Here is a 15278-nt window from a genome sequence, read left to right on the forward strand (position 1 = left end):
GGTGGGAGGTCCCCAGGAGAGACACCTGGCTGGGGGCCGAGGTGCCCGTGCTTGGGGTCAGCAGCAGGGGCATTGCAGAGGTCTGCAGAGACCCATCTGGGAGGAATGGTGCAGTGCAGAGGCCCTGTGGACTGCAGCGAAGGGCGGGGTGCGGGGGGCGATGGCGGTGGGGGAATGTGGACATGTAGGCAAAGCTGTCACATGGGGGCTTTGCCCCTGTCAGTAATGCCCTCAGCGGGGCGGGGGTGGGCGGGGAGCCAGAAGCTCCCACGTTGGGAAGGGGGTGAGCAGGTGGAACGGAAATGGAACCCACCCTCTTCCCACTATGGTGGGGTCAGTCCCCCAGGGATGAGAAATCGAAGCTTGGCTGTAGTCAGGCTTTGCCTTGTTAATGCTTTCCGATGCGACAGCTTCCTGCATGAAAAGAAGAACCCAGGATGGACCTGGAGCAGCAGGGAGAGGGGCTCTCCTGCTTCCTTCTGCCCATCCTAGAAGCCACACTTAAAACTATGACCTTGAATAACTCGGTTTTCTCAGGCTGTAAGTTGGGGTGGGGGGGAATGGCTCCATGACCACTAGCAGTGCCCCGCCCCTGTTAGGAAGGGTCTCCCATTCAGACAGGCCTGGTCTAGCAAGGTTAGCCTCTTGTCTTTGCAGATCAGACAGTTTGGATCTCGAGGCAACTCTGGCTGGAGCCTTGGGAGGCATGAGGGTCAGTCTCATCCCTGCGTGGGCCCCAGGTGACCTTGATCCGTTCCCCTCTCCCACCAGACCTCAGGGTGGGAACCCTGAGGTCACTACAAACCTAGTGACCACACCTCCGCACGAGATGGAGAGATGATGGAGTGGCCCCATCCGAGCACTCACTCTCCGCGTCCAGGGAATGAGGGGGTCCCCGGAGGAGGGTGCCCCGAACCGTGGGTGGCCTCTCTTCCCTAATGGGAAGAGCCATGCTCTGGGACTCTCAGGGAACTCATCCATTCTAAAGGTTTCAGCAGAGTCTCTGCACCCAGGGGCACCACACCTCAGCTTCCTGAGTGTCTGAAAAGATGCCCCCAGGCCGTCCTTCTAGGACTGCCAGCCATGTTGGCAGGAGACTGCCTCATCCCATGTCACTGTAGCCTGAGAGTCCATGATCTCATCACCTTCCACTTCCTAGCCCCCAGCCCGCCCCTATCCCGCCCCAGCATCAGCCCCCCTCACTCTGGGTCCCCAGTGATCTAAGCACGTGTCTGTGGGTGTGTGTCCCTGACTGTGGCTCATTTGTTCACTGGGCAGGTCTCCACGGAGCTTTCAACAAGGTCCAGCCCTGAGCGTGGCCCAGAGACCCAGCAATCATGGAGGTATCCTTCCTCTGAAGATGTTCAGGCCAGAGGGAACAGGATGTGAGTGGTTGGACCTCCGGAACAGAGGGCACAGGGGAGGGCATCGAACCCCGGGAAGTGGAGTCCTGCCCTGTGGGAGAAAGGGAAGGGGGATCCCGGCGGGGGAGACCCTGTCTCCCGGGCTCAGACTCCTCAAGTCAGTCGCCTGCATCTCAGGTCCCAGCACGTGGACAGTGGGCTGGGCAGTGATGGTGCTTTTAATGCTTGTAGAGTATATGCGCCATCTTGCCCCGTTTTCAAGTAAGGAAACTTGGGCCCAGGGAGAAGTGATGTGTCCAGGTCACAGCACGTCAGTGATGGCGTGTCTATGAGGCCAGACCGCATGCTCTTTTCCATCCGGTTTACACAGCATCCGGCATCGGCCCGCCAGGCCGCGGGGCTACCAGCCCCTCCTGCTGAGGCCCGAGTATCACCAGGAGCCACCCTGGTGCCTCAGCCTGGGCAGAGGTGGGAAACTCACCTGCCAAAAGGACCAGTGTGTCCCACTTCTAACTGCGGCAGCCGCAGAACGCTGGGGCTGGGAGCAGTAGCGGCAGAGCTCCTCCAAGGCTCCCGCGGCCTCCAAGGCAGCAGCTCAGACCCGGCCCAGCTGGCCCAAATGAGTGTGTGCGGTGAGGTGGGGGTCGGAGTTGTAACTGGAAGGCTCTGGAAGCCGGGCCTCAGGACAGCAGGCCCTGGGATCAGGCACCAGCCCTCCCAGTCTCCTGGAGTCCTGAGTTGGCCTCGAGGGACCAAGCGAGAAGGACCCAGGCCCATCCGGTCCCTCTGCCCCTCCCTCTCAGGGGAGGGCCCTGGAAACGCCCTCTTGTCTACAGTTTGGACAACACCGGGGGTAAGTCTGCCCGGGCTCACCAGGAGGGTGGTTCCCAGAGCCATGGGACCTGGGGTCTCCCAGACAGTGTCTAGCTGTCCGCACAACTGGCAGAATGATTTTCTTGGTTTCCAACAACTTGAAAACCACATGTGATTTTCCATAGTCTGGTGCCCCCGCCCAGCTCCCCAGGCCTGGACTGCTGAGTGAGCAGAGTTCACCGGAATTCCTTCCACTCACCGCAGGACCCAGCCCCCGGGAGACTGGGGGGTCACTGCAGCCGCAGGGGGGCTGATGGGCTGAGGGGCGGGAGGCGGGCTTCCAGTGCCTGAGTAATTCTGCAGCCCGCAGACTGGGATGAGGACAAGGGCTGCGTGTGGCAGTGTCATGTGACAATCAGGCAGGGTTGTCCGGTTCCAAACAGGCTCTACTGGAAAAAAGTATGCTCACCATTCCTCCCACCTTCATCTAAACTGACTCCGATGGATCGAAGATGTAGATGTTGAAAGAGAAGCCATCAAAGTAGTAAAAGAAAACATAGAAATCTGTGCTTATAATCTTCGTGGGGGAAGTCTTTCTAAGCAGAAACTGTAGAAGGATGGAGAATTTTGGTTGCATAAAAGCACTAGCTTTCTGTTCAGAATATCCTGAAAATGAAATTAACAGGCAAACAGAACACTGGAAATAGGTCCACAAGCCCTAGGTCAGAAAGCGAACATTTTAGGAGCTGCCCGTGGCCTCAGAGCCTCTCTCCAAGCCTCAGTTTCTCTCCTCCTTAAAATGGGATAATACTGACAGTATCGCTCCTTGTGAAAAGGGCACAAGGTTTCACTGAGATAAATCTAGAAAGCTGTGCCTGAAAAATAGTAATTCTTTGAGAAAGGGAAAACATTCTTTACATTTTTAAAGCTAATTTGACCTTGTTTCCATTTTTAAAAGTGAGCCCCGAGATAGAGGCCAATTCACAAAAGAAGCGTAAGTGGGGACTTCCATAGTGGTCCAGTGGTTAAGACTCCACGCTTCCACTGCAGGGGGCACAGGTTCGATCCCGGATCGGGGAACTAAGATCCCGCATGCCACTAATAAACATATGCAAAAATGTTGACCTCATGAAAAATTATGCAAATGCTAATTAAAATACACTGAGTAGTACTTTTCCAATATCAAATTCCCAAAGATTAAAATCCTCCTGGTGGGCTTCCCTGGTGACGCAGTGGTTAAGAATCTGCCTGTCAATGCAGGGGACGCGGGTTCGAGCCCTGGTCCGGGAAGATCCCACATGCCGTGGAGCAACTAAACTCATGTGCCACAACTAGTGAGCCTGCGCTCTAGAATCCGCGAGCCACAGCTACTGAAGCCTGTGCAGCTAGAGCCCATGCTCCGCAACAAGAGAAGCGACTGCAATGAGAAGCCCGCGCACCGCAACGAAGAGTGGCCCCCGCTCACCGCAACTAGAGAAAGCTTGTGCGCAGCAATGAAGACCCAACACAGCCAAAAATAAAATAAATAAATTTATTTAAAAAAAAAACCCTCCTGGTGGAGGCGGTACCAGAAAATCACTGTCTGAGCACTGTCCTGCAGGACCATTTGGCTGCAGAGATCAGAAACCCCACTGTGATGAGTAATTTTGTGTGTCCCCTGACTGGGCTAAGGGATGCCCAGATCAACGGTGAAACATTATTTCTGGGTGTTTCCGTGAGGCTGTTTCCGAAAAAGAGTCACTGATCTGAATCAGTGGACTGAGAAAAGCAGATGGCCCTCCCCAGTGTGGGTAGCCCCAATCTCTGCTTGAGCTGGGACGTCCATTTCCTGCCCTCGGACATCAGCTCTCTCGGTTCTCAGGCCTTTGGGTTTGCACTGAGCTGCACGACTGGCTCCCCTGGGCCTCCAGCTTGCAGACGGCAGATGGCAGCCTCCATAACCACGTGAATCAATCCTTCCTAATAAGTCTCTCTCTATACGTGGACATGTATCCTGCGGCTTCTGTTTCTCTGGGGAACCCTGCCTGATACGCTCTCTAAAGCAGCTGAGCCCTGACAGGCGATCCCACAGGTGCCTGGTAGGACAGAGGGCCACCACGTTCCCCTGCAGCCCAGCCTTCACTGTTCACCCAGACCCCTCCATACACCAGAACTTCAGCCTGGACTTCAGCTCGATGCATTTCCCAGAGGGGACTTGGACCTGGCAACTGGACTCCACCCTATACCTTATTGCAATCAGCTGCTGGAGGGGTCGGCCATGTGCCTAGGTATGGCTGCACCGGCCACCTCCCCTGGAGCCAGAAGAGGACCCGAGGCCTGGGTAGGCCCTGGGCTCATCTTCTCGGGAAACTGGACGCCAGCCTCATAAATGAGCATGTGCCCCAACATCTGCACCCCTCTGCCACTCCAAGGACAGATTTTCCCGTTCTGAAGTGCATTGTGACCTCAAGGTGGGTGAAGCATGTGACTCTGGAGGTGGCGAGCCTGGGATGTCCATCCTGTCCACAGGGACTTTGGGGAATGAGGTGTTGCATTAGGCCCTGAGAAGGCCTCCCCTGCCCCACCCCCCACCCCGCCCTCAGACTAATACAACACGTTCCTGATTTAGTGGGAGGAAATCCCACCGACAGGTGGGCACGTCCTGCCTCAGGGGACGTATTTGCTGTTCCTTCTGCCTGCAGTGTCCTTCCTAGCTTCTCACTGAAGCTTCCCCAGCTGCCCTTCATAAAACTTCAGCCCTCTCCTACATCTGCCAAAACAAACCATCCCACTCCCCTACTTTATTTCTGACATATTGACCCATTGGGCGATACTGATGGTGCTAATGGCTCCAGTTAAGTGGCCTCGCTGTGCCCATGCCCTTTGCCCTGTGCCTTGTAACCTTGTAGGCCCCTCCTACTCTGACTACAGGCTTGGCCATGTGATGGCTTTGGCCAGTTGGACAGGAACAAACTTGGTCCAAGGAGAGGCTTGAAAAAACACTTGAAGCATCCTCTCTCCCCTTCCCCACAACCTTCCAGAACGATGAGAGCACACCTGGGCTGTCCTGCTGGAGGACAAGACCACAGGGAACAAAGCTGAGACCATGCAAAACAGGCTGCCACAGCCAGTGGGACACAAGAGGGAGACCAGTGAGACCAGCCAAGCTGGGCTCAGATGGGCAGAGCTGCCCAGGCAGCTGGCAGGCAGGTGAGCAATAAATGTGATTGTCTTAATCTGCTGAGTTGGGTGGTTGGTTACTCAGCAATAGCTAACACTCATCTCAGATGTTTATCATCTGTCTCCCTACCAGCAGTGCCAGTGTCGCAAGACCAAGGGATCAGGGGCTGTGATATTTCCTACTACAGCTCTTTGGCCCACAGAGGCCCTGAGTAAATATCTGTTAAATGACTAAATACAGAATAAATACCGTAACAGAATCTTGTGAGACAGACAACAGTCCTGGAGCTAGTCAGAACTGAGTGGAGGGTGGTACTGACACTGGTGAAGAGAATGACAGTGGGCGAGCACCAAGGGAGTCTCGATAACTGATGCAGGTCCTGTCTGTGAGCTTCAAGACAAAGACCAGGGCTTCCCTGGTGGCGCAGTGGTTGAGAGTCTGCCTGCCGATGCAGGGGACATGGGGTCGTGCCCCGGGAAGATCCCACATGCCGCGGAGCAGCTGGTCCCGTGAGCCATGGCCTCTGAACCTGTGCGTCTGGAGCCTGTGCTCTGCAACGGGAGAGACCACAACAGTGAGAGGCCTGTGTACCGCAAAAAAACCCCAAAAAACAACAAAGCAAACAAACAAACAAACAAAAGACAAAGACCAGCTCAGAGTCCCCTTCCTTTCATTTTGTTGCTCCTCCATCTCAGCATCTGGCTTCCATCTCATGATGCAAAACAGCTGCTTGAGATCCAGTCATCATTGCATCATCCCAGCCAGTAGAAAGGCATAGAAGGGCACCATCTCTTCCATTAAGAACTTCTTCCAGAAGCTCACACAAAGCTCCAAGTTCATTCCATTGGCCTTGGCCAGAACTCAGTCACAGCCATACCCAGCTGCAAAGGAAGCTGAGAAGTGGAGTCTTTTTTCTGACAGCCTTGTGCCAGCTAAGTGTGAGTTCTGTTATCAAAGAAGAATGAGATAAATACTGAGGAATAATTGACAGTCTTTTCTACAGCTGACATTATTTTCACTTTTGTGTCTGGTAAGATTACTAAGATCTTCAAAAGGTGTTAAAAAAAAAAAAAACAACAACTAGCATCTGGTAGAGGAAGGTGTGAAAGCTGAAATCCCAGGGAAGATAAGAATAAGAAACACGTCGTGGTATTAGCCATTTTATAATCAGTTTGTGTGTAAGGTATTCACATTCTTGCATGTTTGTCTGCAGACCTGAGCCAGAAGCCCAGCCAGCAAAAACAAGACGCGCTGACCAGCTCTGTAGGAGGAAGGGGACCCCAGCAGGTATGCGTCCCCAGCTCCACAACCCCTGCCATTAGCGTGGAGTTGCAGAGCGCCCCCCAGGCCGCTGCCGCGCCCAGAGTTCTCAGTGTTGAAACCCATAGCTGCCGTCTCTATCCGGATCTTCCCGCTGAGAGCCAGGCTTCTCTAAGGAGTTGTTCACACTCATTTTTCCACTTGCTCAGTCCCAGGGAACTGTTCCTGCACCTGGCACTCTCACCAGGCCCCAGGGATCGCCCAGAGCCACCAGAGGCCCCGTCGTGACCTCCTTCCAGGCTGGCTCGCCGTCCTCCTCCCCTGCTTCCGTGGTGGCCTTTGCAGCCCCAGTTCCCTCCCAGTACACACCACGCAGCCCTCACCCACCAAAGGCCCAGACCCCTGCCCACCTTTTAAATCATCCACTGATAGTTCTTTGCACAAACACCATCCCAAAGAGAGAAGGGGTCAGACTCCATGTCTAGAACCCCAAAGACCTGGATTCTGGGAGATCACCATCACATGGGCCTCCGAGGCCGGCCCTCAGGGTCTCCCACGGGGATGTATAAGCTCAGTCGAGCCAGCCCTGGGCCTCACAGGCTCACCTCGGGCACGGGGTCATCTCCTAGCAAGAAGCACTTGCTGAGGGCAGTAAGAATAGGATACATGCATTTAGTGCCAGGAAGACTCGCCCAGCCAGAAAGTGTCCGTAGACTGGCTCCATGTGTGGGCATGGCCACCCCAAGTCCACACAGGGAGGACCCGTGCCCTGGGAGCTTTCTCTCCAGCAGAGGAGACAGATGCTCTGGGCCAGTGGGCTGGGGGACATGCAGGGACCCAACCCGGACCGGGGGACCAGCAGAGGCTTCTGGAGGAAAGAGTGAGGGGGAGGAGCTGGGTGAGTCCCTGCAGGGAGGGGACGGTAACCCAGGAGCGGGGACTGGACATATGAAGACCCTGCTGTAGGGGAACTGCCTAGGGGATCTCAGGATGGGCACAGTGTGGGCAGGGGGCTGAGGGCAGCGTGAGGCCCGGGTAGGTCAGCAGACCCCTGGAAGCCAACTTGCACTTGGGTTCTGTGCTGTGGGCAGTGGGACTTCGTGCGGCCGTGTGGAGATGGGGAGGGCAGAGGGGTCATGAGGGGCAGGGATGCCAAGCGGGGGAAGATGCTGGGGCAGGACCCGCAAGACCTGGGCCCAGCGGATGACAGAGGAGCCAGCGAGGCTGCTGGTTGGGAACTGGTGGGTGGGAATCCAAGAAGGCCCACAGGAAAGTAGGTACAGGGAGAGGAGGGGTAGACCAGCATGGGGGGCCTGCCCTTCAGACAGCTGGTCACACGGTCCTGGAACCGGGACCGTGAACCTGGCTGTGTGGATGTGGGAGTGACGGAGGGGTGAAGGGGAAGGGCAGATGCACCCAGGGAGTGCGTGGGGAGTGGGACAGCGACCTCACCCCTTCCAGGTTTGATGAAAGGATCAGATGTTATGTGATGGTGGCCACTTTGCCCTAACCCCTGCCCCTTGAGATGCCACATCCCCAAATGAGCCTGTGCTCCTCACGGGGTTTGCAGGGCCTGCAGGTGGGCCCCGAGTGCCTGCGCCGGGGTGGGCACACGGCGGTCCTGCCGACCTTGCTGCTGGGTCTGAAACCCTGCCGGCTGTGAGCCATTGGAAACAGGGGTGGGGCCTGGGAAGTCTCAGGGTAACTCCCACCCCACCCCTGCACCCCTGCGGTCAGGAGCCCTGGGCTAAGCACCCCTACCGGGCCTCTCTGCTGCTGGTTCTAGGTCTATCTAAAACTCTTCTTGGGACTTCCCTGGTGGTCCAGTGGTTAGGACTCTGAGCTTCCACTGCAGGGGGCACGGGTTCTGTCCCTGGCTGGGGAACTAAGATCCCGTAAGCCACGTGGCACGGTCAAAAGAAAACTCTTCTTATTACAAATCTCTTTATTATGCAATTGGTGTGTGCTCATGGCAGGAAAATTAGAAAACACAAGTAGGCAAAATAACAAACTGATTATGATAAGTTTTTCTGAATTTCAAACTGTCTGATCCCCCAGAGAGAACAAGTAACAGTTTGTGACATAATCAGCCGGGAGTTTTGGAAGCACATTGACCAGGAATTCTGTGATGGAGCTAGGCTCCTCGGGTCACATCTGTGAAATGATAGAAAAAATATATATTAGTCTCTGCCCTTGGTTCCTGGCACAGAGCTCCTAAATCCCTTGGAATTTCCTAAGTGATAAGAACGTGAGGAGCATCTTTTGTTCTAATATTTGGTCTTTGAACCCACTCTCTGGCACAGAGCTCCTAAATCCCTTGGAATCTACTGGGTGGAAGGAGGATCTTTTGCTGCAATTCTGTGACTCTAAGTGGGTTCCTGGATGGCTTCTGGATCAGGGCTGGTCACCAGAAAGATCAAGCCATGATAAGGAGCTTGGAACTTTCAGCCCAGCTGGAGATGGAGTTAATGATCGATTGTGCCTGTGTGATGAAGCTGGCTATATAAAAGTCCCTAAAGATGGGGTTCAGAGAGCTCCTGGCTGGTGAATACATCCATATGATGGGGGGCTCACTCCAGCTCCACGGACACAGAAGCTCCTGTGCTCAGGGCCCTTCTGGACCTTGCCCTGTCTATTTCTTCATCTAGCGGTTCACTCATATCCTTCAATATCCTTTGTAATAAGCTGGTTATCTAGTAGGTAAACTGTTTTCCTGAGTCCCGTGAGCTGTTCTAACAAAATATCAAATTGGAGAAAGGGGCTCATGGGAACCCCAGCTTATGGCCAGTTGGTCAGAAGCACAGGTGACAACGTGGACTCAATGTTGGCATCTGAAGTGGAGGCGGGGCCAGGCGGGTCTGCACTAACTCTGGTCAGCGTCAGAATTGGGTTGAACTTAGGACGCCCAGCTGGTGCTGGAGAATTGCTGGGTGTGGAAAACCCACACATCTAGTGTCAGAAGTGTCTCGTGAGAATAAAGAAGAACACAGGGGTGTTTTTCCAAGGCAGCACCCCAAGGCTGCTGTTCACCAGCTGTGCAAACTCCAGCAAGTCACTTGACCTCTCTGTGCCTCTCTCTCCTTCCCAGCAAGATGGGAACATGGATGTCATCCACTGACAGGAATGTCCTGGGCCTCAATGAGCTGACACGTGTAAAGTGCTTAGAACTGCTCCTGGCAGAGAGCGCTGCTCTCGTTTTAAGTGCACATGCTTCAAAAAAACATTTTATTATTGAAATTTCAAACATATCCAGAAGTGGAGAGGTGATATGCCGAACTTTCCGCCTCTGTCATCAAAGTTCTCAACTCAAGGCCCATCTTGTTTCATCTGTGTCCCACCCTTTCCTCCGCCTCGACATGATTTTGAAGCAAATCCCAGACATCATATGATTTCACCAGGAAATATTTGACTGTGTACTTCTAAATGAAAGGACTCCCTCTGCTTGCCTCTCTCTCTCTCTCTCTCGCTCTCTCTCTCTCGCTCTCTCTCTCTCGCTCCACCATAACCTACGTAATGATTGATAACTCTCAACCACGTTTCTTTTTTCTTTTTAAATTAATTAATTAATTAATTTTTTGCTCCTTTGGCTCTTTGCTGCTGCGCGAGGGCTTTCTCTAGTTGCAGCGAGCGGGGGCTACTCTTCGTTGCGGTGCGTGGGCTTCTCATTGCGGCGGCTTCTCTTATTGGGGAGCATGGGCTCTAGGCGCACGGGCTTCAGTAGTTGTGGCACGTGGGCTCAGTAGTTGTGGCTTCCGGGCTCTACAGCGCAGGCTCAGTTGTTGTGGCGCACGGGCTTACTTGCTCCGCGGCATGTGGGATCTTCCCAGACGAGGGCTTGAAGCCACGTGCCCTGCATTGGCAGGTGGACTCTTAATCACGGCGCCACCAGGGAAGTCCCCCCCGCCCTGACTTTAGTTCTCTCCATGGCGCTTTGCCCTTCTCCCGTCCTCTCAGTTATCTGTGGCTGTGTGACAAAATGCCCTAAAGCTGATTTGTCTTAAAGCAGCGGTGCTACATCATTCCTTACCATTCTGTGAGCCACTGCCTGGGGGAGGAGCCGGCTGACGCCACGTGCGGAGTCTGCTCACAGAATATGAGGAACGATCTAGCGCCGCTGCTTTAAGACGTCAGCCGGAAGCTGGTGTCCCGAGGGCTCCTGGTTCGCTGTTCACGTGGTTCCCAGCACCCACAGTGCAGCCTGAACTTCCTTCCGTGACAGTTGCCTTCCAAGAGGGCAGAAATGGAAGCTGCGTGCCCTCGTCAGGCTGAGCCCACGCATCCCACAATGTCGCTTCTGCTGCCTTCTGTCGGTCCAAGAAAGTTCCAGGGCCGGCCCCCTATTAAAAGGAGGGGATAGACCCCACCTCTTGCTGGGGAGAGCATCAGAGGCACGATTGGAGAAGGGTGTGCACGCCGAAGGGACTGGTTCGGCCATGCTCTCTGTGCCCCGTGGCACCACCCGGCACCGTGTGCATTCTCCTTATTTGTCTGTCTGTCTTGCCTCTACAAAAATGGAATGAAGGCAGGTCCTTCTGTGCGTCTTATATCTGTACCCCCTGCACTTAGGGCAACACAGTTTTGTTGAATCCGTGGTTGGGAGGCTGGCTCAGAAGTCAAACAGCCACTGTTTAAATCATAATTGTGCCTCTGTGTGCACTGTAAACTCGGAAAGAGTACTTTGGCTCTCGGCCTCAGTTCTTCTATCTGTAAAATGGGGGAAGTAATAGCAGTACCAATTCCATACAACTGGGGAGAGAATAAAGATGTAATAGAACAAATAATTAACACAATACATGGCCTATACCAAGCCCTCCATAAATGTCAGTAGTTGTACTGACTAGCATCCCCCCGGCCCCACTATACCCAGATTCCATCCTTTTCCATCTGCATGCGGCCCTGACCACGGACACCCTCCTGAGCTAACCACCCACCCCCCTTTCCTCCAGTGAAGGACAGACTCTGACCTTGACCTGCCCCATATCCTGGGGCAGGCTGGTGCCTCCCTATCTGGCCTCTCAATACCCTCCACCCCGTGGGCCACCGTCCATGACAACCTTGGGCATTGAGCCAAACTTTCCAGCCCAGGGCTCTCCTTGAAGCTGATAAGCTGGAACTCCCCACAGCCATATCTGTGTTTTATTTCAATAACAGTAGTAAATTGGAAAATACCTAAATGACATTGGGTCTGTTCACTCAAGAACGTAATAATGTCATATTCTGCCTTAATATCAATGGAATTACCTCTGGTGGAAAGGGTAGACAGTTGTGTCAATTTGTGACGGAGTTTGGTTCAGCAAACATCCCTCTTCTCGTAATTCTTCCAGACCACTTAGCCCTTCCCCTAGGGATTACCAACCATGCTGAGTCAGGGCTGGTTGGACAAATGAACGCTAAGAGCCTTCATTTTAAGGACACATCTATCTATTTTCCATCATTCTTAGGCCAAGTCCCCATGGTGGGAGGGAGTCAGGGATTCTTCTCTACCCCTTGGCCCAGTCTTCCCACTCCAGATCTTGTCCCAGGCCTCCAAGCCCCCCACCTCCTTCTTACACAGAGCCCATCTGTTTGTGTCCCCCCCTCCCCCAAATCCACATGTTGGAATCCTGATGCCCAAGGTGCTAGTGTTAGGAGGTGGGGCCTTCTGGAGATGATTAGGTCATGAAGATGGGGCTTTCGTAGCTGGGATTAGTGCCCTTATAAAAGAGGCACCATGTCTCACCCCCTCTGACATATGAGGATACAGTGAAAACTCTGCAGCTTGGTAGCGGGCCCTCACCAACATTGAATCTTCCAGCACCCTGATTCCACATGTCCAGCCTCCAGAACTGTGAGAAATTAATGTCTGTTTTTTTCAAGTCACCCAATCTGTGGTATTCATTATAGCTGCCTGACCAGACTTAGACACCATCCAACAAGCAAAGGGAACCCACGTTTTCCTTAAAAGACAGTATAGTTTCTCAAAAATAAAGCATCTCCTTTGGTCACATAACCTGGCAGGCCCATGGCAAGCCACAGTCCCTGGCATGAGCACATCTATTCCTATCAGAAACTATATCCTGCAGCTCTGACGGATTTTTGCAGAGATCCATGATGGGCCATGGAACCTGTCAGCAGAGTCCAGGGCTGAGCCTGGGTCGGAGGTGTGGACTCAGGGTAGTAGATTGAATGGTGCCCCCCCTGCCAAATTCATGCCCATGAGGAACCTCAGACTGTGACCACATTTGGAATAAGGGTCTTTGCAGATGTAATTAAGAATTTCATGATGAGGTCATCCTGAATTAAGGGTGAGTCTTAAATTCAATGACTGGTACCTTTATAAGAAAAGGTGGGGGAGCACTTCCCTGGTGGTCCAGTGGTTAAGACTCTGCGCTTCCACTGCAGGGGGCACGGGTTTGAACCTGGCTGGGGAACCAAGATCCCGCATGCCATGCAGCGTGGCCAGAAAGTAAAAATAAATTAAAAATTTAAAAAACATATATATATATAAGAAAAGGGGAAGGGACAGAGGGAAGGCAGCCATTGGGTTGGGGATGGGGCAGAGATCAGAGGGATGCAGCCGCAAGCCCAGGAATGCCAGGAGCCACTAGGAGCTAGAGGAGGTGGGAAGGATCTTCCCCTAGAGCTTTCAGAGGGAACACGGCCTTGCTAACACCTTGATCTTAGAATTCCAGGCTTCAGAACTACAAGAATAAATTTCTGTTGTTTCAAGCCCCCAGTTTGTGGTAATTTGTTACAGCAGCACAGGACCAAATACACCAGGTACTATGAACTGAATTGTGTTCCCTCAGATTCATATGTTGCAGCCCTAACCCCCAATGTGACTGTATTTGGAGAAAGGCCTTTTAGGAGTAATATGGTTAAATGACGTCACAGGGGTGTGGTCCTAATTTGTTACGACTGGTGGCCTTATAAGAAGAGGAAGAGATCTCTTTCTCTCCCTCTCCACGAGCACACAAAGAGATCGTGTAGGCACACAGAGAGACAGTGGCCGTCTACAAGCCAAGAGAGAAGGCCTCAGAATGAAAGCTGCCTGCCAGCACCCTAATCCTGGATTTCCGGCCTCTAGAATAATAAGAAATGTTTCTTTTGTTTTGGCTGCCCTGTCTGTGGTATTTTGTTCTGTCAGCCTGGGCAGACTGATGCACCAGATAGCCCAAACCCACAGTGATGCAGTGGGTAGCTCAGGAAGGTCCAGGGAGTGGCACTAGAGGTCAGAACTTTGGGCCAGTGGTCCTCAGGAGCTCCAGTCTGACAGCATCAGCAGGCTGACCGCACACCCTCTGGAATGCAGCTGGCAAGTAACCGCAGGAGACGGGAATCGGTGGGGGGTTGGGCCTCAGAGCCAGGCAGAGTCCTGGCCCCACAGGCCAAGGACAGGCGCCAACAGCACTGAAGCGGACTTCAAAGACGATGCTCCATGGGGAGGTTTTATGAAGGTCACGAGGACTGAAAAATCACCCCCAGGGGCCTTTTCTGAACTGGAAGTGGGAACAGGAAATAGCTAGATGAGATTCATCTTGGAAAGATGCGAGCTCATACATCTGGGTAAAACTAATCCAAAACACAGCATGAGAAAGCACAGTGCAGAACACGAGGGAGGACTGCCACCCTCAGGGCTGCCGAGAGGGCCCAGCCAGGAGATCACCTGTGCAGCCTCTGACTTTTTTTGGGGGGGTGGTCTCAGCGTGGGCAGCAGGGAGCTGGGGACTTAGACATTTGGGAACCCCAAGCCAGGTTTATCGGAGATAGAGGGCTGAGGTCTCCACTTCCCAGCTGGATGGACAGTGACCTGGTGGTCCAGGGAGGGGAGGAGAGGAGCACGCCAACCATCGATGCTGTGGCTTTGCCCACCTGTGCCCAGGCCTCCACTCAGTGGGCACTGAGGATCACCCCTCACAAAACTTCCCTGGGCCTGTGGAAATCCTCATTTTTGCAAGTTGCCCAGTATTTTAAGTATTCAGGTGCAATGGGTCATTAAAAGCTGCCTCTGGGGCTTCCCTGGTGGCGCAGTGGTTGGGAGTCCGCCTGCCGTTGCAGGGGACACGGGTTCGTGCCACGGTCCGGGAAGATCCCACATGCCGTGGGGCGGCTGGGCCCGTGAGCCATGGCCGCTGAGCCTGAGCGTCCGGAGCCTGTGCTCCGCAATGGGAGGGGCCACAGCGGTGAGAGGCCTGTGTACCGCAAAAAAAAAAAAAAAAAAAAAAAAAGCTGCCTCTGCCGCCCCAAAAGAGAACCCAGGTGCCTGGGATGGAGACAGAGGCCATCAAGAAGAATGGAAATTGTTTCAGGGGATAGGCTGCTGCTCTCTGAGGAAAGGCAGAACCCACAGATGGGGAACACGGACTCCTTGCAGAGAGCCTGGGAGCTCCCCCTTCCCAGATGGCAGGAGGAGAAACGAGCACAGGAAATGAGAGAGGGGCCACATCCCAGGCCTCCCAGCCAGGGTGTGTGTCATGGGCCCAGGAGGGCAGGTCAGGAGCTGGAGTGGAGGCTGAGAGGAGGCCTGGGCTGAGGCACCAGCCTGTTTCAGCCCTGTGCCTGCAGGCAGGGAAGACTGAGGAGATCACATAGCATAACAAAGAGATTCCAAAGCGTAGTGTCTGAAAATATGAGAGACATACAGGAACACTCGATGTTGTCAAGATGTCAGGTTTCCCAACCTGGTCTAGGGATTCAACACA

The sequence above is a fragment of the Stenella coeruleoalba genome (assembly GCF_951394435.1).
Source record: "Stenella coeruleoalba genome assembly, chromosome: 9".
Lineage (NCBI taxonomy): Eukaryota > Metazoa > Chordata > Mammalia > Artiodactyla > Delphinidae > Stenella > Stenella coeruleoalba.